This window comes from Armigeres subalbatus, chromosome 1 (genome assembly GCF_024139115.2).
Source record: "Armigeres subalbatus isolate Guangzhou_Male chromosome 1, GZ_Asu_2, whole genome shotgun sequence".
NCBI classification, from domain to species: Eukaryota; Metazoa; Arthropoda; class Insecta; order Diptera; family Culicidae; genus Armigeres; species Armigeres subalbatus.
In genome coordinates, this window is record NC_085139.1 from 89,594,158 (window position 1) to 89,618,811 (window position 24,654).

General features: G+C 40.6%; 1 protein-coding gene across 5 annotated transcripts in view; it reads right to left on the reverse strand.

The window, feature by feature from the left end:
- Positions 1-24,654, reverse strand: part of LOC134228155 (uncharacterized) — a 69,912-nt gene that overhangs the window by 30,991 nt on the left and 14,267 nt on the right. The window contains exon 2 of one of the 5 annotated variants that reach the window (XM_062709970.1): positions 7,140-7,299. The exons of the other annotated variants lie outside the window; for them this stretch is intronic. The gene's annotated coding sequence lies outside the window, so the exon portion shown is untranslated. The remainder of the gene's footprint in view (positions 1-7,139; positions 7,300-24,654) is intronic. 5 annotated transcript variants of the gene reach the window in all.

A 24,654-nucleotide genomic window follows, 5' to 3' on the forward strand; every position in this document is an offset into this window, starting at 1 on the left:
GGTGGTCACAATCCATGAACGAACTAACGGGATGTTGTCTAAGCTTTTATTTGACTGGAGTCAAGATCATTTGAGCAAAAGTTATATTTTCAGCAAAAAAAATGGCTCGATGTCCAGAGTGATTTTTTTTCAATGCTCCGGATAATCGAGTCCGCCCTGTACTGAAACTGTTTTTGATTGCGTATATAGCAATATGGATAAAACCCATCATAATGGAAGACGTATCTACGTTTTAAACGAGTTATGTATTATTATCGTTCACTGTAGTATGCCTGCGTAAAATAGATCAAGGACGAGTTCCTCACGATAAACAGCTCTTTGAAAGCATTTAGCACTGAAAGGAAAATGCGGAAATAGTCGGAAAGAGAGCGCCCACAGAAGTGTTGATTTGTGCAGCGGAGCGATCATGTGGAACCGTTTTGATTTAAAGGGCGCCAGTAGTAATTCAGTTCCCACATTTCAAATGTGGGAAAACAACGACTCAGATTTTTCGAAGGGTTTAATTGAACGCATTGACTAATTGCTACTCTCAAGGACGGTTCATATAATATTTTAAAAAAATTATAGCTAATTACTATTTGATACAAATTTGGTTTTAAATGGGCATGGAGCAAGAGAGGTTTCACTTAGCTTTATTTCGAAGCATCGGTAATTTGAACAGTAGCCTTGTAATCGAAGCTGTTTTTTCGTGAACCTCATGTAAAAATGGTACATTTGGGACAGGTGTAATAGAGATTCACATTCAGGGTTCAATAACGGCAATTCTGCCGCCTAGACACGCTATCAAGGAGCACACGCCATTATCTACACATTTTCTACTCATACTTTTCCATTCCTGTCACCCTCCGATTCGAAAATAATAAGGGAGAATATCCCAATAGGCAACAAAAACTCCTAAACAGGTATTCATTCTTCCGGGAAGGTCTGCTAGCCTGCTACTTTCCGGAAGTATGGAAGGTGTTTTGCTGCGTTGAAGTTACAAACCGGAAGCTTCACGGTCCATCTTCTAAGCCGGACAGATCCGGTTTGCCGGAAATTTGTTCCAATTGCAAATTTTCCGATTTGTACTTCTAAAGTTGTCATCCGACCGAAGATGCGATTGGTACCAGCAAACCGGTGAAAATATCGATTTTCCATCCAACCACCCCATATCCCTATCACAGCCGACTGCGAGCTGCTCGATTAATGGGCACTCACTTTCGCTCTCATTCCGCCACTGTGAGGCACTCTCTCCTGGTAGCGCCAACCGGGTAGAAGTTTAAATTTTCGCCAGCTAGAAAATTTTGTGGGAACCATCTCTCTCGCGTCGCCTTTGCGAGGCGGAATTCTATTAGAATTTTGAGAAAACTTTTAACCACGTGCTGCGACCAACCAGAAGTACAGTCACGATAAAAAGGACTTTCACCTTACACTTGGTGGACCGCTGCTGCGCGCTGTTGGCGAGTCTGCACGGATTTATTATCGTCTAGTGCGGTGGTTCCCAACTTGGATACGTATCATCATAAATTGATTATTACGCGATGTCCATATTTTCGGTACTGAATTAACTATAGTGGAAGCACATCTATCCATAAAAAAAGAAGTTTGTCCTGATAATTCAAATAGGTTTCATGTTTTAGGATTAATAGGAAAAACTGCACGTAAAGGAAATGCCAAAAGTATTCTACCTAGCGGTGATGATGCCTTTCACTTTAGGGGGATAGATTTTATTTTCATCAATTCACATTTATTTGCATTATTTGAAAAGCATTGCAGCAATATCCTACATTTTATTCGATTTTGTATTGTTTTTCCAAGGGGGATCTCGTACATGGGCCGCTTTTTGTTGTTGGTTCAGACCTTGAGCCCTAGTTGATGTTAAGAAAATTATTTTGAGCTTTTTAGTGGAATGTCTTCAGTTGTCATAAGACGAGCTTGTACAATCCCATTTAATTCCACCACTTAATTGTACCTTGACAGTACCTAGTCGACTAGTCGAGTCAAGTACGAGACACTGAAGACGACCTCACTGTTGAGGTCGAAATACGTATCTGTCAAGGTACAATTAAGTGGTGGAATTAAATGGGATTGTACAAGCTCGTCTTATGACAAGTGCTCTAGTTGATATCATGCTGACAGAACTATGTTAATGAAGAGAGACAAACTCAGCTTGATTTCGTCGAGTCGTACAATTTTATTGCTAATTTTACAAACTTGCAATTAATTTCGAATAAATATTTAAAAGAGAACAAAAATAATAAAAAGACAGCAAATGATCTTAATAGCGGACTGATTGTTACGACCATTTCTAGACCAACATTTGAAAAGGGCGTAACAGCCAAAATTTATTCCTTCTGATTCCTCGTCTACATATATAGCTATATATGTGGACGAAGAATCAGAAGGAATAAATTTTGGCTGTTACGCCCTTTTCAAATGTTGGTCTAGATTTCAAAACTTGCACCAGAGTCGTTTTGTTTTATCATTGGAAAATTGTCAGGGTTCTGCACCGACACAAAGCTTTAGTCCAATAAACGATTATCAAGTTTGGCCGATTGGTAATTTGGCGATAATCTAGCGACAATTTTATATGCTAGTTAAGATTCTAAACTATCTTGGTATTGATCTTTAACAGTTTGAATTTATCAAATGATCTAAATAACCGACTGATTGTGAAACACTACTTCAAACCAGACAGTGCTTCTAAGTTCACTGGCCTCTCACACTTCCACCGTTATCCGAACAAAGGAATTCCAAGTAGGAAAATCGTCCTCCAGCGAAAGGAGCGCGCCTGGGACAAGAATGGAAAACCGGCGCGCCAAAAATTAAGGTTCAGCACTTTCCAACTTCTGCCGTTCTCTCAATGCGCAGGCCACGAGCTCGCTGGCAGTGTGTATATGGATGGGGTACGGTTCTGCCTACACACAACGCATCCTTCGTCGCGAATGGCAAGCGGGAAATTTAGTTTAAAAACAGTAGGATTTTGGTGCAAGAAGCAGCTACCGGGCATTCGTGGGGGTAAGGATTGTGGCGGTAAAATTAGGAACATGCGCAGTTGGAGCTTTCCGCTGTGTTTTCCTACAAGAGGTCGACCCGTCGGTAGCATTTCGGATGATGACCCGGCAATCGGTGGAAAGTGGTGGTTCATTGGCCGGAAAATGTCAAATCACTTTCACTTCTTGACTGTAACCGGTATCCGCACCGACCGATAATGCCGTCTCGACGCTTGTCCTGCTGGAAGTGGCATAAACTGTAACCGCAGCAGGTTACGGCATGGCCCAAGAAGTGATAATGCGTTTTGTCTGTCTACGACGTAATGGCGGGAAAATCGGTAGTTCGATTGATTTCCATTAAATTTGTCGATTGGGAAAATTGGTTTTCGATTTAAGGAGAGGAGAACGAGAAAAACAACCTCTTGAAAAACTGCAGAAGTAACATGCCAAATTGTTTCGCATGTGACTATAAATAGATATTGCGATTGAACAAAGATGAATCAATATGAGGGGTTTGGATATGGTTCCGTTATCTTCAACAAAAGAAAATCTAATTTTAAAATTATAGTATTGAAGATTTCCGCTATGTGTCGAAACAGTGTTTTGGCTCTTAATAATTAGCTATGAGAAAAGATTGTCTACGGCAAAACGATTTATAGTATGGTGCATCAAAAATGCAAGTTTTTATTGCTCATTTTAGTATATATTGAGTTTTTTTTTAATTATTCATATATGTGTGTAAGTAAACGTATCATTAAAAATATCTGTATCAAGTGAATGTGCTCATAAAAACCCAGATTAATCCACCTAGCGTTGATGGTGCCTTTCTCGCACATTAAAAAACAAGAAAAATACATAAGAGAGGTCGAAATAGCACTTTAGGGGGATAGATTTTACTTTTTCCATAAATTCATCAGCATTTGCGGTCATTTGAATGCATTGCTGCAATTTTAGAAAAAAAAAATTTTTTTTTTGTTTTTTAATTTTTTTTCCAAGGGGGACCCTTGGCAGAAAAACAATGTTTTTTCAATAACTTTGGAACGCAATGACCGAACGGGCCAATTTTTAATAGGAAACAACTAGACCGCAATCCGCCGTCGACTGCAACTTGTTGCGAGCAAATCGAATAATGCTAAGTACCAAAAATTTCTGAGATCAAATTTTTACACAACTGGAAGTGAGCGAAACATGGTTTCCTGTTTTTCTTTCCGAAAAATGATTTCTAGGCAAAAATCTGCGTGAATGAGCATTCTCTTCTTGTGAGAATGAGTGAAAATTACGTTCACTGGATTAGCTGAACACCTACTTAAGAAAGATGCAGAGAACTCTACGATTTGTCATAGGTGCCACGGAAGTTATTGGAATTTTAAGTGTAAAAGTAACAACAGTACGGATCGTTTTGACAGAAAACGAAACAAAAATAATTATTATGGAGATCCAGGTACTACGAGCCTGCAGGATCATGCTCTCTGAACTTTTACATATTTTCCTCCAAAATACGCAGATTTTCCAACTTGTTGTGCGTATTCATGAACGATTTTTGCTATGGAATTCGATGCAATCTTCAAAATTGGAGCGCATGGGATCTTCAAAATTGGGGAGACTTGATTCTCTCTCTATGATATCTACTCAATAAATATTTTTTTGAGCAAACAGATGTAATTGTCACATCTACAAAAAAATAGCCGCTTGTGAACGATTTATATTTTCTTGATTTTTTTTTGCTAAACTTCTCAAGTCCCAAGGATCAAGTCTCCTCATATTGTGGCAACAACTCAAAATCCAATTATACTGAAAATGTGGTGGGATGTTGGCATTTTTATCAGTGTAGATCATTTAGCATATCTACGGCTTTGTGCTGTAAAAAAGTGATAGCATTTATTACTAGGAGAAGTTTTGCGTGGCCATTTAAAAACATCTTTAGGAGTGTCAAAATAGTAAATAATAGAGTAAATAAGGTTGTCAATAAAAAAAAATCCGCCTCATAACGATCATTTGTCTAGAGAATCTATAATAAAAATACGCTACAACAATACTACTATACTGCCGTGAATCGCATATTTGTCCCATATGATTAGGAAACCCAGGAATATGCGATTCTCGGCAGTATAGTTCTCGGTATAGTCTCCCAAGGGATCAAGTCTCTCAAGGAGTCAAGTCTTCCCCTACTGTATAAAGTTTAAGCTTTAAAACAACAATAAATTGTAACGTAAAACACCTTTAAAAAATGAGACAATGGTATAAAAGATATTCCGAGGCCTCTACATTGTTCGGGACCTATAAATTGTCGAGTTGATCCAAGTCTTGCCAGCATATCAGCTTGTTCGTTGCCTTCAATGCCACAATGACCGGAAATCCAATACAGGTTCACTTTGTTACGACAGGCCAAGGTTTGGAGTGCCTGAACACATTTCCAAACAAGACGTACAAGTTGCTGATCTCAAGGCATCAAATGCTGCTTGACTATCAGACAATATGCAAATATTTGAATGCCTGTAATTTCGACGTAAGCATAAATTAGAGCATTTCAGAATGGCCTGAACTTCAGCTTGGAAAACAGTTGGCCACTTATTAAAGACAGGAACACCATCTTCGACCAGAGGTGGTACAGACTGAATATTTAACACCTAGACAACGGGCAGGACACAACACCCAGTGGACCGGTGGAGGATTTTTCGATCACGAAAAGTTTCCTTCTTACCGGAGCGGGAATCGAACCCTCGCCCCATAGCCAATGCGTCTAGACGATTAACGTCGCTAACCGCACGGCCACGAAGCTCACTTACCCATGGAAATTGAAATATTTAGCCCTGGCCCTGCCACGCCTGCTCAAACTTGATTTTTCAGCTTTCAGTCGTCGGTTTAAAACACAATTGATCCTGAGCGAAGAATTGGTCCACCACTTATCCATATACTTCGGTCAAGATTAATGTTATCAAAACATCGATGGAAGTTGTATCTTCGCTTCATCCAGTCATCATTGTTTGTGATGAGCGAGTTGATACTAATTTTGTTTAGAATGCTAAGGTGCCCTTTCAGGTCACCTTCGAAGAGATTCGAAATTCTTCTGATCCTCAAAGCACTTTTCCCAGCTTCTAATTGAATAAATTGATTCAATAGAAGCACATGGAGCAAAGCGTCTAGCGCTTTATTTGGCGTGCTTCTCATTGCACCCGTTAATGAAAGAGTTTTTCCAACTTCTTCTGTGCCACCGTTTCTTTTGTTTTTGGCCACCATCTTAATGCAGCATATGATATTCTGGGTTTCACAATCGCTGTGTAAATCCATTGGATCATTTTTGGCTTTAGTGCCGGAGTTTATCGCATTGTTATTATTCTGGATAAAATGAAGAGATCTGTTGTCGCCTGAGTGAGTGAGAAATTCAAACCCTGAAGTCTTAATTGTTATGATTCCGAGAAGTTTTTGCCTCTCTGTATTGTTGTTTGTTATCTATCGAGAACGATCTCTGTAAACCTAAGCCGCAGGCCTCGCCAAAGGTCATTAGAACGAATGATAAGTGAGAAATGAGAAGTTATAAGTGAGAAGTCAGTTCTTCCTCCTTCTTTCTTCATTTTTCCTTATTCTTTCTTATTTGCTCATTTTTCTTTCATCCGCTTCCTTTTTACTTCTTCCTTCTCCCCTATTTCTTCCCATTTTCTTCTTCCTGCTTCCTTCTTTCTTCTTCTTTTTGTGTGTTCCTTCTTCTTCTCCCTTCCTCCGTCTTTTTTTCTTTATCATTTTTTATTCTTCCTATCTATTTCTTCTTCCTGTTTCCTTCTTTCTTTTCTTGATTCCTTCTTTTTCATCATTCTTCTCTCTTCCTTCTCCCTTCTTATGTTTCTTTTTCTTGCTTAATTCTTACTCTTCTTTTTTCTTTCTTTTTTCTTGATCCTTCCTAATTTCTTCTCACTTTTCCCCTTCTCGCTTCTCACTTCTCATATTTCACTTTTCACTTCACATTCCTCACTTTTCACTTCTCATTCTTCTATTTTTACACTTCTTACTTCTCACTTTTCACATCTCAATTTTCACTTCTTACTTCGCTTTCGGCATAATAACCGTTCGGCCTAAAGACCCAGCATCCTATGTATGATTTTAAGATTTTTGCATTTTTTATGGCTCATACTGTAATAAATTTCTCAGTTATATGTAATTAAATACACTTACAGAAAATGACGTACAAATACAGAAGTTACGACGCAAACTTTCGGTGGGATGTCAGATCAATTGATTTGGTCATCTATGGAAATGCCCGCTAAGCTCATGTACCGTATTCCGCTACAAATGCAATAACTGGTCATATGACGCCTTACGATGCGATACATACCTGGAATTAGAAAAAAGGTTTAGATATTAGTTGACAATAAAACGTTTAAGTTGATAGTAAAAACCCAGATAAGTCAACTCGGCAAAGATTGTGCCTTTTATGCCTTCCTCGTACAACAAAGTTGTACCGAAAGGCTATCATTTCACTCCGAAAACTAGCTTTTTATAGAAGCCTCGGAGACCCATAGTGTTATATACCAATCGACTCAGCTCGAAGAGCTGAGCAAATGTCTGTCTGTCCGTGCGTATGTTCAAGAATTTCTTACTCATATATTCAAAAACCCTGTTTGTGGTATGATCGCAACAAAAATTATTGTTTTTTTTGTTGCTGACAATATTTTTCGGATACTTGTCTTTATTATCAGTAATAAAAACGAAGCTTTGTCGTCGGTTCTCTTTTGTCGCTTATTTAGCGTGTGGATCGATATAATTTAGATTCACTTTGCTTAACAGTGGAAACAAACTATTGATGAATGGTTAATTTTGAATCCTTATGTCCAGTTCCTCCAAAAAATCTTATCATTGAAACATCCAAAAGGGCAGGGTCTTCAGGAGGGTTAATATTGAAATTGAAAAAAAGTAGGATGTTGTATCCGAGACACGATCAATGTAGGATTACGTTAAATGTAAAGTATTCAATTTGGAAATATTCAATATGTTTACCAATGCTGATAGTAAGCTGCTGAGCAATTCTCTGTGAAATCATGATTTGATTCGAGATTTCAATTTCGTATTTTTTGATTTCCCTGAAATTCAGCATATACATTCTTTGCGATCAGAAAACATAATTTGCATAATTGTTTTGCCATTCTGACTCTAGCCTAACTTATGACACGGGCCTAAGGAAAAACACCTTGAACACTTTCAAAAAAATATAATTTGAAAACGGCTAGTCCGATCGTTTTGGTGTCTTCGGCAATGTTTTAGGTAATAATTGGGAATAAGTTAAAAAATATACACTGTGTAAAAAAAGTTCAATAAATGAAAATAAAACTTTTATCAAAAGCGAATTTTTCAATATTTTTCATTTTTTGAGATGTTGTAGCAGATAATATATGTACTTTTTTGCACTTTGAGTCATAAGGGAGAAACGTTGGACAAAAAAGTTATATTTTTTTTCAAATGAGTTGGTTTTTCAAAAAGTCGAATTTTTTTTGTCTTTCTCGTTACTTAGTATACGTAAAGGATATATGATCACTTTAAAATCGAACTTTTGATAGAAGGCTCTGGGACCCATAGTGTAATATGCCAATCGACTCAGCTCGACGAATTGAGGTGATGTCTGTATGTGTGTATGTATGTATGTGTGTGTGTGTATGTGTACAAATTTTGTAGACACACTTTTTGGAACTTAGCATTATCCGATTTACTCGCAACAAGTTGCATTCGACGGGGAATGCGGTCCCATTGTTTGCTATTGAAAATTGGCCCGATCGGACATTCGATTTCGGAATTATTAAAAAATCATTGTTTTTTCCCAAAATTTAAAAATCTAAAAAAAAAAAAATCGAGAATGGTGGCAATGCATAGTAATTAATGCAAAAACATGCAAAATGATAGAAAATATGCGATCTATTCCCCTAAAGTGCATTTATGACCTATCTTAAGTGATTTTTTCAGTACATTTTACGATACACGAGAAAGGCATCATCGCCGCTAGGTGGATTAATCTGGGTTTTTTTACATTTTTATCGACTCGATATTATGAACGTAAAATACGTACGTAAAATTTCCAATGGAAAAGGTGCAAAGCATTTTTTTCTAAGCGCTACCGTTTCTGAGATACAGTCGTCCCAATGATTACCTACATTGCCGAAGGCACCAGAACGATCGGACAAGCTGTTTTTAGGATAAATTTTGTTAAAAGTGTTCATAGTGTTTTTGCTTAGGCCCTTGTCGTTTGGCCGAATGCCACTAGGCTGAAAGTTGTTTGGCCGAATATACCATTTGACCGAACAGATCATTAGGCCGAAAGGGTTGTTTGGCCGAAAGGGTCATTTGGCCGAAAGGGTCATTAGGCCGAAAGGGTCGTCTAGCCAAAAGGGTCATTTGGTCGGATGGGTAATTTGGCTGAAAAGGTCATTTGACCGAAAGGGTCATTTGGAGGAAATGGTCTTTTGACCGAAATGTTCATTTGGCCGAAAGAGTCATTAGGCTAGCAGGACATTTGGTCAAATAAGACATTTGGCCGAATAGGTCATTTAAAAAGTGAGAAATTAGGAGTAAGATGGGAGACGTCTCAATTGTTATTCCTCATTCTTCACTTCTCACTGTAAAAAATGAGGAGCGCGAAGTGAGTAATGTGACGTCTCACTACTCCCTTCGTTCTCACTTTTTACAGCGAGAAGTGAGACGTCCCACTTCTCGCTGTAAAAGATGAGGAGCGCGAAGTGAGTAGGTAGACGTCTCACTACTCCCTTCGGGCTTCTCACTGTAAAAAAAGGAGCGCGAAGTGTGTAGTGAGACATCTTGCGCTTCTCACTTTTTACAACGAGAAGTAAAAAAATAAGAGGGAGACGTCTCACTTCTCATTTCTGACTGTCAAAAGTGAGAAACGCGAAGTGAGTAGTAAGAAGTGAGACGTTTCACTTCTCACTCCTAATTTATAACATATCGCTGTAAAAAGTGAGAAGCGCAAAGTGAGTAGTGGGACGTCTACCTACTGGCACAGAGAACAGACATGGAGGCTCGAACAAATTTTTTTGCAAAAAATTGTATACAAACAAATCGAACCTTAACGCCATCGACGTCGACATTGCCACTTACAATCTTATTTTGACGACACGATGACGCTGGTATGCTGTTGCATGCATAACGACACTAGCGCATAGTGGCATTTTTTGATGATGCTAGCGCTGATTCTGCACGGGATAACGGCGACATTCCAAAGTTATTTCAAAATGAACAGTAAAAAGTTATCACAACATGGCGAATGCAGCTTCAACGTCTGTTCTCTGTGCTACTAGCTTCACGCTCCTCATTTTTTGCAGTGTGAAGTGATAAATTAGGAGTGAGAAGTGAGACGTCTCTCTTCTTACTCCTAATTTCTCACTTTTCAAATGACCTATTCGTCCAATTGACCCTTTCAGCCAAATGACCCTTTTTGCCAAATGACCCTTTCGGCCAAACGACCCTTTCGGTCAAATGACACTTGTCAAACGACGCATTCGGCCGGATGGTTTATTCGGTCTAGTGGCATTCGGCCAAATGACTTTTGGCCGAATGGGTTTCGGCCAAAAGACCCTACCCCGTCAAAAGTTAAGCTAGAGTCAAAATGGCAAACCAATGTCGCAATTTTTTTTTATCGCAACGCAATCCGTGCGAATAAATTTTTGCAGCGTCTTGCTCCGACGAGCACTTTCGCTGCTACCGATGGCGAATTTCTGCCGAATATGATTTGCACTTCGAAGAAAATTCGTCTCTATTGTGTAAAAAGAAGGATCACAAACATTAATAAAATCAGAATTTTTAAAGAAAATTTCACTTGACTGCTATTGACCCCAACGTCAGCCACGGGATGATTTGCCGCTGAAACGCGATAGAGATCCATGCGATTTTTGCACCGTCTCCAAACGACGAGCGACCCTTACTTCTCATACAGTGTTGGTCCTGAAAAGAACCGATTTTCTTTTCAAAGTGCGCCTTTCTAATAACTAACAGTCACCAAACGGTCCGAACATTGTGTGACAATTTGACTTGGAGTGCTGCTGGCTGTGGGCGACGGCCAATCGGATTGCTATCTATCCGCTGAGACAACTCTTACCGGTGTCATCTTGCTATAGCTTCTGTGCATTCCTCGTAATGTCTGTGCTTGCGATGTACGTTCGGAATTGATTAGTTTACTGATTTTTAACAGTGCATAGCAAAATTTGATTGTTTTAATAGTTTAGCGCCTTTAATCCATTGTTACTAATGGTTGAGTGAAATCTTGAAGAGTTCGTTGATCGATTGATACCACAATTTCCAGAATTGATTGGAATCAAAATTCTGGCAACACTGAAGAGTTAAGCTCACTGCAAACATAGCTCCTCTTTCTCGTTTGTTTTTATGTTTTTACGTCGCCCAATAATTCGTTCGACTGTGTACGCGCGTTTCGTGTCGAGTTTGCTATCGCAAATAAACGTTTTACGATCGGTTTAATACCAAGTGATCAGTGTATATCGACATTGTGAAAGTGAATTGTTTCCCTTCATCTCTTACACCCACCCCCACGTTCGTCCATCCTCTGAAGCGCCATCTACCAGCAACAAACTGAAACTGCTTGCTGAGCTTTAAACCTCGGACGTAAAGAGAGTTGCATACCCGTAGGCGACCAACAAATTCGGAAATCAACCGGTACATTGCGACACTTTGTAACAGTACAGCAATCTTTACCAAATGGACCCGTGTAAAATTTGCTCCAGAACTATCGATTCAGCAAGAATAGTCACGTGTAGTGGATCGTGTGGATTTTCTTTCCATTTCACATGCGTGGGGATGACGAAGTCTCACTATTCTGCTTGGTCAACAAGAAACGGCTTACTTTGGTTTTGTGAATCCTGTCGTTTGAACTATGATCCAGCTGTTTACGACCGTGAAAAACAATAATGAAGGCCTTGCGAGAGTTACTGACTCGCACTGACTCCAAGCATACAAGACTCGGAAACTACGGTGAAAATCTTCGAAATTTGAATAAGACTATCTATGGATCACGACTCAGCTACAAACTCACCAAAAAAACACTTTAATAAAGAAAAAAAACAAACTCACCAATCCGTCCGATCAAACAAATTATCTCGATAGCATTAACAAGCTGAATTTTGAGGATCCCATTGACGATCCTATCAATCGATCCAGGTCCCGTGAAGAGACGTCCTTTATCGAGGTCCTGGATGAGATAAACAGCTCTATTGCACAAATGTTGGATCTAACAAACGTGTGCAGATCATCTCCGATCTTCCAACCTGTTCAAAAACCTTGACAAAGAAAACCACAGGAATCAACATTTCGACACCATCTGCCCCACCTCACCGACCTACTTCAACGTTTGGTGGCAATGCAACTCGGTCCTCTCCTAGTAGCTCAAACCGCACCAGCAACAGTCCTAAAGATGTACCAGTTCCCAATAACAGCTCTTCAGAATCTCATCGCACATCACTGAAAGTAGCTACTGCATCTATGGCTAATAATGACGTTGAATCGTACTACGTGACCCTTTCGAACCCAATCAACACGAGGAGGATGTCAAGAAACACGTCATGGAAATCTCAAACGTACACTCGTCCCTTGTAAAAGTCACGAAATTATTACCTCGCGGGAAGCAGATTGAAGATCTTTCCTTTGTCTCCTTTAAAATTACCGTTTGCAAAACTGCTTCAAGTGTTGTGGGTGATCCTTGGTACTGGCCAGATGGTATCTCTGTTCGTCTCTTTGAACCAAATACAAAAAAGTGCCTGCGGTGAGGCTTCCGACACTACAAGAAATGTGAAGCTGCTCCACTCTCAACACTCATCACTATTCGCTCCGGGATGCATGCCTGAAAGTCTTCTGGGAGACCCCAATCCTCTCGTCACAGTCGAGCCCTTCCAGCCAGCGACCAGCAGTCATCCCGGTCCTGTGTTCGAGTTCGGAAAGGGGGTCTCCCAAACTGTCCTCGCAGGCAAGTACATAAGCAATAAGTTCAACTCCCTTCCGGTAAAGTCTACTACATCTAACAGCAAATACCCGAGCTCGTCGCGAACTCTAGCCAACACGTTTATGGATCGTAAGCAACCAGCATCATCAATCATATCATCAACAACCCTGGGATGCACGCCTGTACGTTCTCTGGGAGCCCCTAATCCCCTTGTCACAGTCGAGCCATTCCAGCCAGCGCCCTGCAGACATCCCGGCCCTGTGTATGAGATCGGAGACGGGTCTCCCAAATCACCCTCGCAGGCAAGTATACCTGCAATAAGAATGTCATGCCCCACCAATTTCGACTACTTCTAACAGCCCGGCATCCACTGTTTCTTGTTCGAGTTCATCACAGCACGTTGTGAACACACATACCGATTTCACCATCAGCCCACCATCTTCAAACAAGCTTACCTCAACACACTCAACGTCATCGGGATGCACGCTTGCTAGCCTCGTGGAAGCCTTTAATCCTCTCATCACAGTCGAGCCACTGCTGCCAGCGTTCGGCAGCCATCCCGGTCCTGTGTACGAGTGCGGTGAAGGGTCTTCCAACCTCCCTTCGCAGGCAAGTACGCATGCAATAAGAATACTTTCCTTCCGGTAACATTGGCTGTTTCCAGCAACTCATCAACTTCGAGGTCGAGCCCCGAACGAAATTCATGCTTCTCGGTATACTACCAAAACGTGAGAGGCCTGCGCACCAAAATTGCTCAGTTGCGGTTGCTTTTAACCAGCTGTGATTATGATGTTCTGGTTTTCACGGAAACTTGGCTACGGGAGGACATCAACAGTGCTGAAATTTCTTCCGAGTATGTGCTGTTTCGTTGCGATCGAAGCTTATTAACTAGCAAGCACTCGCGCGGTGGTGGCGTGCTGATTGCAGTAAAAACTCACATCCGCTGTGAGGCCATTCATTTGTCAAACAGCGAACAACTTGAGCAAACTGCAGTTTGTGTGAAGTCAAAAACGCGTTCGATTTACATTGTCGCTATTTACCTTCCACCTAACTCGAACGCTGACTTGTATGCCGCTCATGCTGATGCAGTTCATCATGTCGCTAACCTAGCTTCTGATGCAGATATCATTTTGTCTCTGGGTGACTTCAACCTCCCAAACTTGCGTTGGCAATTAGATGACGAAATCAATGGCTACATACCTTCCAATACCGTTTCCGATAACGAACAAAATCTCATCGAATCTATGTTTGCATCTGGCCTACGTCAAATTAACAGTTTCGCGAACGTCAACGGAAAACTCCTCGATCTTGTTTTCGTCAGTCTGCCTGAGCTAATGGACACGTTCGAGCCCGTAACGCCGATGCTACCCGTGGACAGTCATCATCCTCCAATCGGATTACTAATTGATGATAGTGACCTAATATCACCTGAAAACGGCATCGATCACTTCGCCTACAATTTTATATCGTGCGATTACATCCTCTTGAAAGCCGCTTTCGCTGAAACAGATTGGGATGTTCTATTGCGGTTTGGCACTATCGACGAGGCGCTTTCCGCCTTCTACAACAAGCTTAATTTGGTTTGCAATGGCTTGGTGCCTCGAAGAAGACGATCGTTTAACTCTGCATCCAACAAACCTTGGTGGACCTCTGAGCTCCGTAATCTCCGTAACACACTCAGAAAAGCAAGACAGCGATTTTTTGTCACGAAGTCCGAGGATGCTCGGCATGTTCTTCGCGAGGTGGAAGAAACTTACAAGTTTGCTTTGCAATCCACCTATGAAAACTATATATCCGTGGTTGAGACTTCTGTGAAACAGAATCCATCACGTTTCTGGGATTTTGTAAAGGAACGGAAATCATCAGCCAGAATTCCTTGTAATGTCAGCTACAACAATATGCAAGCTTGTTCAAATGAAGAAGCTGCCAACCTCTTCTCTTTGTTTTTCGAGAGTGTATTCAGCAAGGTTTCTCCAGTTCTTCGTCAAGATTGCTTCGCCCATATTACCTCGCACATCATTAACCTTCCCGTCAAACAGTTCTCTGTAGATGAAGTGTTAATAGCCATTGAACAGCTTGACTCTAAGAAAGGGTCAGGTACGGACGGATTTCCTCCTCTGTTCCTGAAAAAGTGCTCCATTGAATTAGCCACTCCGATCACGGTTTTATTCAACCGTTCGCTACATGAAAAGACATTCCCAGCACTTTGGAAAACAGCTTACATCATTCTGATTCATAAATCGGGCAACATCAGAAATGTGGCGAACTATCGGGGTATTTCCATACTATGCTGCTTAAGCAAAGTATTCGAGAAGCTGATGCACAACATCATTTATACCATACGGATTCATGAGGCAGCGCTCGACCACGACTAACCTGATGTGCTATGTGTAAACACTTTCAAGAGAAATGGAAAGAGAAATGAAAATCGATTCGGTATACGTTGACTTCGCGAAAGCATTCGATACTGTACCTCACACCCTAGTAATCGAAAAACTAAAGCACATAGGCTTCCTGAGCTGGATTACGGAATGGATTTCCTCGTATCTTTCTGATCGTTCCTCGTATGTACTAGTCAACTCAGCAAGTTCCAACTCATTCTGTATTACATCCGAGTACCCCAAGGCAGTGTAATGGGTCCACTGCTATTCAACATTTTTGTGAATGACCTGTGCGTTATGCTGTCCTCTTCTAAGCTCTCATTCGCCGATGATTTGAAGTTTTTCGCGTCGTAGAATTCCCTGATGACTGCACCGCCCTGCAGGAAGATATCAACAACATGATGATCTGGTGCAGCGATAATGGCATGCGCGTGAACAACAATAAGTGCAAAGTCATATCGTTCACTCGTTTCAAGAACCCAGTACACCACCAATACATTTTAGGAACGGAAATATTGCAACGAGTTACTTCCATCTGCGATCTTGGAGTCATCATCGACAGTAAACTTCAATTCAAGGAGCATGTAGGGATAACGACTGCCAGAGCTCTGTCAACCTTAGGGTTCATTTGCCGTCACGCCTCTGAATTCACTGACATATACGCATTGAAATCGCTTTATTGCACATTGGTACGTAGCGTTCTAGAGTATGCTGCTCCAGTTTGGACTCCGTACCATGTCTCACACATACTTTCCATCGAACGCGTCCAGAAAAGTTTGTTAGATTTGCACTGCGGCTGTTACCCTGGAATGATCGAAACAATCTTCCTGCGTATTCTGAAAGGTGCCAATTGATCGGCTTAGAACCACTATCTACCAACCAGAAAAATGCAATGCTTATTTATCTTCGACGTCATCGAAGGCAACATCGACTGTTCTGAGATCCTGGGCAGATACCGTTTTACGTTCCCCCCAGACGATTCCGGAACTCTAACTTACTGGCCGTTCCGTATCACCGTACGCATTATGGTTATAACAATCCACTAGACCCCTGCATTCGCTCATTTAACTCTGCTTCAGATGTTTACGATTTTAATATCTCCAAACATGTTTTTAAAAGTCTGATGAACGGAATTTTTTAGTTATAAGATAGGTTATATTAGGAGATAAGTACAGTCTGTACGATGTAGTGTCGAAGACGGTGATGAATAAATAAAAATACGGCTGACGGCTACTTTTCATAACGGTTTCAAATTTGAATCTGCAAAATGATACCCATATTTTTCCGAAGGCCACCATCCTACATCATAAGAGGTGCTGTTTTTGTTGTTCTAGAAAAAAAAAATATCACCCACTCCTTCTTCCAGGCGCATACCGTGAGATTCATGGAGCGTCCAATGAGATCCATTGCAACGCACAGACTCACCAGGTGTTTATTCGCGAAAAACCATGAGACCATCGAAATCGAAAAACCATCGCATGCAGTATTTTTGTCGGAAATTTGACGGAAAAATAGGAAATTTCCATTCCTGCAGAGTTTTCGACGCATCTTTTGAGGTTTTGGGTGCCGCTAATGAGGTTATTCGCTTCACAGGGTGTCTACTCATCTGTAAAAACAAAATTCCAGCTGTATTACATTAATTTCCAGGTAAAACAAACGTGTCATGTATAACTTTTTGAAGCCAAATAATCAATTCAAAATATTACGAAAAACGTTTTCAAAAAATATATATTGGTAGCCTTACAACATTTTGTCTCGTAAACTACTTATTACATTCTTTAAAAAATACCTCCAGAAATTCCATTGTAAGTTCACCCAGAAATTGCTTCAACTCTGCAATCAGAAATTCCTTCATGAATTCCATCTGATTTTTCCTGCGGAAAATGCTCTGAAAATGAATTCAGAAATTCCTTCAAAGAGGGAATTCTAAGAATTGCTTTGGATTTTTTCTCAGGAATTCCTTCGGAACTTTGTCAGCAGGAACTTTTTATTCAGAAATTTCTCGTAAAATACTTGGGAAATTTCTTCCGATATTCTTTTAAAAATTCTTTTGTTCAGATATTTCAACAATATATTAACCATAGACTCTATCCATTTTGTGACGAAACAAATGTATGGAAAAATCTCAGATTTTGTATAGTTACGATACTTAACCTTCATTTACATTTGAGTAAATGGTTCATAACAATGCATTCTAATGTATTGCTATGGTTTCATTTACAATATATTCTATTGCCAATTTAATGTTATATTCAATGTTGTATTGTTATTCTACTGTATGTTTTATTTGGGTTGCTCTTCAAAGCTTCTCAAACAAACGAAAAAGTTTTCATACATTTCCGAACAACTTCTATTGGCAGAATACGTGGTTTTGGACAAGGATTCAGAATATATGAAAAACTAACATTGGCAAAAAATGTTTCATATGCGGTTTGTCAAACAATCGGTTCAATTGTTCGCTTAACAGATTTAAAGAAAATACATAAACAAAAATTGAGTGCCGTTAACTATTAGCATTCTATAATCCTATTTATGATGGTCAAAAGGAATAAAATATCCGTTACAAATGTCACTAAAAGATAAGGCGTAAAGCTAATCCCTATACGGTCAATATCCTTTCTCGACCTCCTTTCTTTCAGTAGATCGCAAGGAAAACAAAAAAAAATCTACGAGTTTTAATCCGTCAATGATCGTAGGGCTGTTGTAAAATAACAATAACAGCATAACAGGTACTTTGGGTGGGGGTCCGATTCGTTTTGGTTTTATCGCGGCAGGTAGTCAATTTTCCAATTCGAAAGCTAAAAATAGAACCCGAAAGCAAAACAATCCGCGCGTAAAACTTCCCACCAGAACTCACTCGAGCCTAAAGAGAAAGAAAAGAAAAATGGAGGGAAATCAACTTGGGCTCAGTGGGCATCCAAAAACCACGACGATTATTATAGCTGGAAGACATCGAACCGCAAACCGGTTTGCTACGTTCCCACTTTACGCAACCAAAACAATCAACCAAGAACTTCTGATTCGAAGTACTGTATAAGACCGAAGGAAAGGCAAGAGAAATATTTCGTTCTCATGGAGGATTGCTTCTGACGGGGCACCACGCTGTCGTTATGTTTTCCCCTTTGCTGCACATGGTCTCTTCGGTGGTAATCATTTCCGAAGCGCTCGCTGAATCGAACGACGTTTCTTTCACTCGCACAGGGATGGTTCCACGGTTCTATTTGTGCATGAAACATGTTTCGTGAGACCTAGCACCAGAAGCGCAGAGCCTATGCTATACACATGGAATCGAAAAATGAAAAGACCCTTCTGATGGCATGTTAACCTTGGCCGGGGAGCACAAAATTTGCTTCTTTTTTTTCTGTTTCCCACCAGACTGTAAATAATCTCGTAAATAGATCAAGGCAACAGTCACACGGGACAAGGAAGGGGGAAATTGTGTCATAGTCGTCGTCCCGGCCCTTTTCCCGGGTTTTCATAATAAATATAACATGTTCTTCTCCTTTTTTTATACGAGGAGTATGATGAGGATATGTTTTTGTTTGTTCCGCTTTTGCTCACATTTCTGTGAACGTGGGCAAGGTTTTGCACATGGAGAAGAAACTCGCTTTTCCAGAATGCATCGGAGATGCAGTTTTCTAAGTTTTGTTTTGATCATAGATGGAACTTTAAATCCCATTTAAATCAGTGCGGCGTGGTGTTGAAACGACTGGGATAATTGCCTATACACATTTTTCTTCTTTTGAGCGTTTTAACTTTAATTTGATACATTGCTGTCCTTTCAGAATGCCCAATGTAACTTAACTCTTCAGTTTATTGGCCATGACTGTATCCGACCAACGCCAGAGTTTCATTTTGGTCAAGATTTTAACATTGTACTTTCAAAAACTCATGTGAATGAAGTTCAAAAAATGTCTCGTGAATGTAATGTCGGTGTTTCCGTCAATTTTCATTAGCGAGAAATGAGATATGGTCAAATTCAACTTGGGGGCTGTCCATATACCACGGGACAGGTTTTGATCAGTATCAGATACCTCTCCCTCCAGGTGTGGACAATTTATTATACAAACTTTTTAGAAGTTGGCAACTTCCTAAATCTCCGGTGATATCTAAACATATCTAAAAGGTGATATCTTACTAGAGAAGACCTGTGCGCCGCCACACCACGTTGCCGCCGCCGTAACAAAATAGTCGGCGCGCCGCCTTATACAAATTTACCACGCCGCCAATTTTTTTTTTACCACGCTGATGATGGCTATTGAAGGAATATTCAACCAGTAGTTGAATGGGTTTCGTACATTTTGTTAAAGGAGCATTTTTACTGGTAAGATAATTCTATAGAAAATACATATTTCCAGTCAAGTTTATATTACATTTATCTACTTCCAAGTATGCAGGAATCATAGGATGGTCCATAACTGTACAAGCTGATTTTGATATGCAAGTTTGCTCGGCGAACATAGAATTATTTTCGTTAAGGCTGCGTCTCATTCCCCAAATTAAAACAAATTTAAAGTTACAGTTGAATAACTTCCAAATAACGCTGCCCCCACAACAAGATTATTTTTGACAGACATCAAATTGTTTTTGACAGATGTCTTATCGGACTTATTGGAAAGCACCTGCGATTTTTCTAACCGGTTGATTTTTGACTTTCGATCTATCACTTTAATTTGATTTTAAATCAGGAACTTAAGCGCAGTCTGACAAATCAATTTATTCAAGTTTTTTTTTAGGAAAATTAGCACCTAGAAAACTTTAAGAAATTTCTCTTAGAATATCTTAAGTGTTTCGGTCTGAAATTTCAGATTTTCATTTAAAAACTCAATTCTTTCAGTTTTATAAACTCTTTTTGAAAATACTTTTTTTTCAATGGCGCTACATTCCAAGTGGAACTTGGCCGGCTTTTAAACTTAGTATTCTATTATCCTTTCGAAAATTTTTCGCTACTTTGCTGAAGAATTTTGATGGAACTTTTGTAGGAATTCCAGGGAGAAATTTCGGAGGCACCTTCCGAGGAATTCCTGGAGAAGCTTCCCGAAGAATTACTGGAGGAACTGCCCAACTAATTTGGAGCCTTCGGAAGAATTAATGGAAGTACTTCCGAAGGAATTCTTGCAAGAACTTCTAAAGGAAATCTTGGAGGAACTTCCGGAAGATTTTCTGGAGGAACTTCCTAACTAATTCCTGGAGGAACTTCAGAACAAATTCTTGAAACTGCCTAAGGATTTGTCGAAGAAATTTGGATTTTTTGAGAAATTATGAAGAATTTTAAAGAAGAAATTTTGGAGCAACTTTCCTATGAATAATCCAGAGAAAGTTCCCTGTCGGGGGTATTCCTGGAGAAATTTGCCGAGAAATTCTTGGAGAAGCACCCAAACTAATTCCTGGAGGAAGTTCTGGAGGAATTCCATGATTCCAAATTCTTCGAAGAAACTTCCTGAGGAATTGCTTGAGAAATTTCTTTCCCGGAACAGCTTCCCGAATAATTCTTGGATACACTTCCGGATGAATTCCTTTAGGAATTTCCGGAGGTATTCCTGGAAAAAACTTACCGAGGAATTCTTGGAGGTACTTCCAAACTAATTCCTGGAGAAACTTCCGGAGGAATTCCTGAGAATTTCCAAAGGAATTTCTGAAGAAACTTCCGGAGAAACTTGTAGAGGAATTCCTGGAGGAAATTTGGGAGGAAATCCAGGAGGAACTTCCGGAGGAATTCCAGGAGGAACTTCCAGAGAAATTCATAAAGAAACTACGGGAGGAGTTCTACGGGAGCTTCCAGAGGAATTTATAAAAACTTCCGGAAGGAATTTCCGCTGGAATTCATGGAGGACTTTCTGCAGGAATTTCTGGAAGCACTTCTTAGAGCTACTTCTGGAAGAATGTCTAGAGGTATTTCTTGATGAACATCCCAACGAACTTGTGGTGGAACTTCCTGAGTTTCATTGAGCAATTCCTGAAGAAAAAAATGCCGCTTGAAATTAGTTCAAGCTGACCCACGTCGCTACCGACGTTGGAAGAATTTCAATCAACGATCAATAAAAATAAAAACAGATCCCGAGATATCTCCAGACTGGTTGTTCCATAACACTAGCGCCGCCCAGTGGAAGAATTTCAAATCAATTACACTAGTCAACAGTGTTTTACTCCCTTCAACAATTTGCAGTGTACTTAAAAGATTTTTCTTCGCTGAGTTCAGTCATGTATTCAGATTTTTTGTAAGAGTCCAGTTTTTTTAAACAGGTTTATATTCACATAACTACGTATTCTCATGGTAATTTGGTTTCTCTGTTCTGTAAAGCTGGTATACGGCTTTTAACTTTGAGAATGAGGTTTGAATATCGAAGAATAGGCCTTGCAAAATGCATGTGATTGTTGGATTTTGGTTAGTCTAAAATATGGGCCTGGTCCAAAATACAACCGTTAACCCAGGTCTTGCAGAATGCAAATGGTTTGTTGGATTTTATTTGTCACTTACATTTGTTGCGAAAAACGAAATTTAATTAACAAAAGTACGTATTTTCATAGAAATTTGGTTTCTCTGTTCTGCGAAAAAGTATTTCGGCTTCGAACTTTGAGAATAAAGTTTGAATATCGTATCCAACAACCAACAACAATCCACGACTCATTCTACAAAATTCAAACTTTATCTCAAAGTGAGGAGCCGAAATTCAGCTTTGCAGAGAATCCAAATTTCTTTGGAAATGCGTACTATTGTTAATTAAATTCTGTTTTTAGGAGGCTCGAAAGCCTCCTTTCAATATGGTCGGAAGCCGCCCTTCCAGATACTCGAAAGCCTTTTTTCAAAATGGTTGGAAGCCTTTCAAGAGGCTTGTAAGCCTTTTTTCAAAGGGACACGGAAGCCCGATTCAAACAGACACGGAAGCTTTCTTTCATTAAAATCGGGAACCTCATTTCATAAGGCTTGGAAGCTTGCTTTTGAGAGGACTCAGGAGCTTTCATGAAGAAGATGAAAGATTTTAGCCAACTTTTGGAGAGTCATACATTCCGTTTTTAAAGATTCCTTCGGAAGTTCCTCCAGAAGTTTCTCCAGGAATTCATCCGGAAGTTCCTCCAGGAATTCTTCCGGAAGTTCCTCCAGGTATTCCTCCGGAATACCGTTCGTCCAGGTATTCCTCCGGAAGTTCCTCCAGGTATTCCTCCGGAAGTTCCTCCAGGTATTCCTCCGGAAGTTCCTCCAGGAATGCCTCCGGAAGTTCCTCCAGGAATGCCTCCGGGAGTTCCTCCAGGAATTCCTTCGGAAGTTCCTCCAGGAATTCCATCGGAAGTTCCTCCAGGGATTCCTTCGGAAGTTCTTCCAGGGATTCCTTCGGTAGTTCTTCCAGGAATCGCTCCGGAAGTTCATCCAGGAATTCCTCCGGAAGTTCTTCTAGGAATTTCTCCGGAAGTTCCTCCAGCAATTTCTCAGGAAGTTCCTTAAGGAATTTCTCCGGAAGTTCCTCCATGAATTTCTCCGAAAGTTTCTCCAGGGATTCCTCCGGAAGTTCCTCCACAAGTTCCTCCGGAAGTTCCTTAAGGAATTCCTTCGGTAGTTCCTTCGGAAGTTTCTCCAGGAATTTCTCCGGAAGTTCCTCCAGGAATTTCTCAGGAAGTTCCTCCAAGAATTTCTCCGGAAGCTCCTCCTGGAATTTCTCCGAAAGTTCCTCCAGAAATTTCTCCGAAAGCTCCTCCAAGAATTTCTCCGGAAGTTCCTCCAGGAATTTCTTTGGAAATTCATCCAGGAATTTCTCCGGAAGTTCCTCCATGAATTCCTCCGGAAGTTCCTCCAGTGATTCCTTCGGAAGTTCCTCCAAGGATTCCTCCGGAAGTTCCTCCAGGAATTCCTCCAGAAGTTCCTCCAGGAAACCCTCCGGAAGTTCCTCCAGGAATTCCTCCGGAAGTTCCTCCAGGAATTCCTTCGGAAGTTCTTCCAGGAATTCCTTCGGAAGTTCCTCCAGAAATTCCATCGGGAGTTCTTCCAGGAATCCCTCCGAAAGTTCCTCCAGGAATTCCTCCGAAAGTTCCTCCAGAAATTCCTCCGGAAGTTCATCCGGAAATTTCTCCGGAATTTCCTCCAGGAATTCCTCCAAAAGCTCATCCAGGAATTCCTCCGAAAATTCCTCCAAGAATTCCTCCGGAAGCTCTTCCAGCAATTCCTCCGGAGGCTCATTCAAGAATTTCTCCGTAAGTTCCTTCAGCAATTCCCCCGGAAGTTCCTCCAGGAATTCCTCTGGAAGTTCCTCCAGGAATTCCTCCGGAAGTTCCTCCAGGAATTCCTCCGGAAGTTCCTCCAGGAATTCCTCCGGAAGTTCCTCCAGGAATTCCTCCGGAAGTTCCTCCAGGAATTCCTCCGGAAGTTCCTCCAGGAATTCCTCCGGAAGTTCCTCCAGGAATTCCTCCGAAAGTTCCTCCAGGAATTCCTCCGGAAGTTCCTCCAGGAATTCCTCCGGAAGTTCCTCCAGGAATTCCTCCGGAAGTTCCTCTGGAAGTTCCTCCGGAAGTTCCTCCAGGAATTCCTCCGGAAGTTCCTCCAGGAATTCCTCCCGAAGTTCCACCAGGAATTCTTTCGGAAGTTCCTCCAAAAATTCCTCCGGAAATTCCTTCGAAAGTTCCACCAGAAATTCCATCGAAAATTCCTCCAGAAATTTCTACGGAAGTTCCTTCAGGAATTCCTTCGGTAGTTCCTCCGGGAATTCCTTCGGAAGTTCCTCCAGGAATTCCTCCGGAAGTTCCTCCAGGAATTTCTCCTGAAGTTCCTCCAGGGATTCCTCCGGAAGTTCCTAAAGGAATTCTTCCAAAAGTTCCTCCAGGAATTTTTCTGGAAGCTTCACTAGGTATACCTCCAAAAGTTTCTCCAACAACTCATCGTTAATTCCTTTGACAGTTCATCGAGAAATTCCTGCTATAGCTACACCAAGAATTCCTCCGGAAATCCATCCAGAAGTTCCTCTATGCATTCCTTTGGAAGTTGCTCCACGATTTACTTTAGAAGTTCTTGTATGAACTGTTCTGGACGTTCTTCCAGGAATTCTTCCACAGGTTTCACCAAAAATTTGTTGAGAAGTTCCTCTGTGCATTCTTCGGGAAGTACCTCCAAGAATTCTTTTCTGCGTTCTTACAAAAGTTTAATCAAAATAACTCCGGGAATTTCTCCGGGAACTCTTCATAAATGACTTCGAAAACTCTCCAGAAATTTCCACTGGACTGCAATTTAATCAATTCCTCCAGGTTTTTCATAAAACTTTCCTCCATTCCCTCCAAAAATTTCCTCTGGACTTTTCCGAAAAAAATTCGCTAGAAATTGAATATACGCGAAAATTTCGCGTAAATTATTTTCATATTTGAAATTCTCTCGGCAATT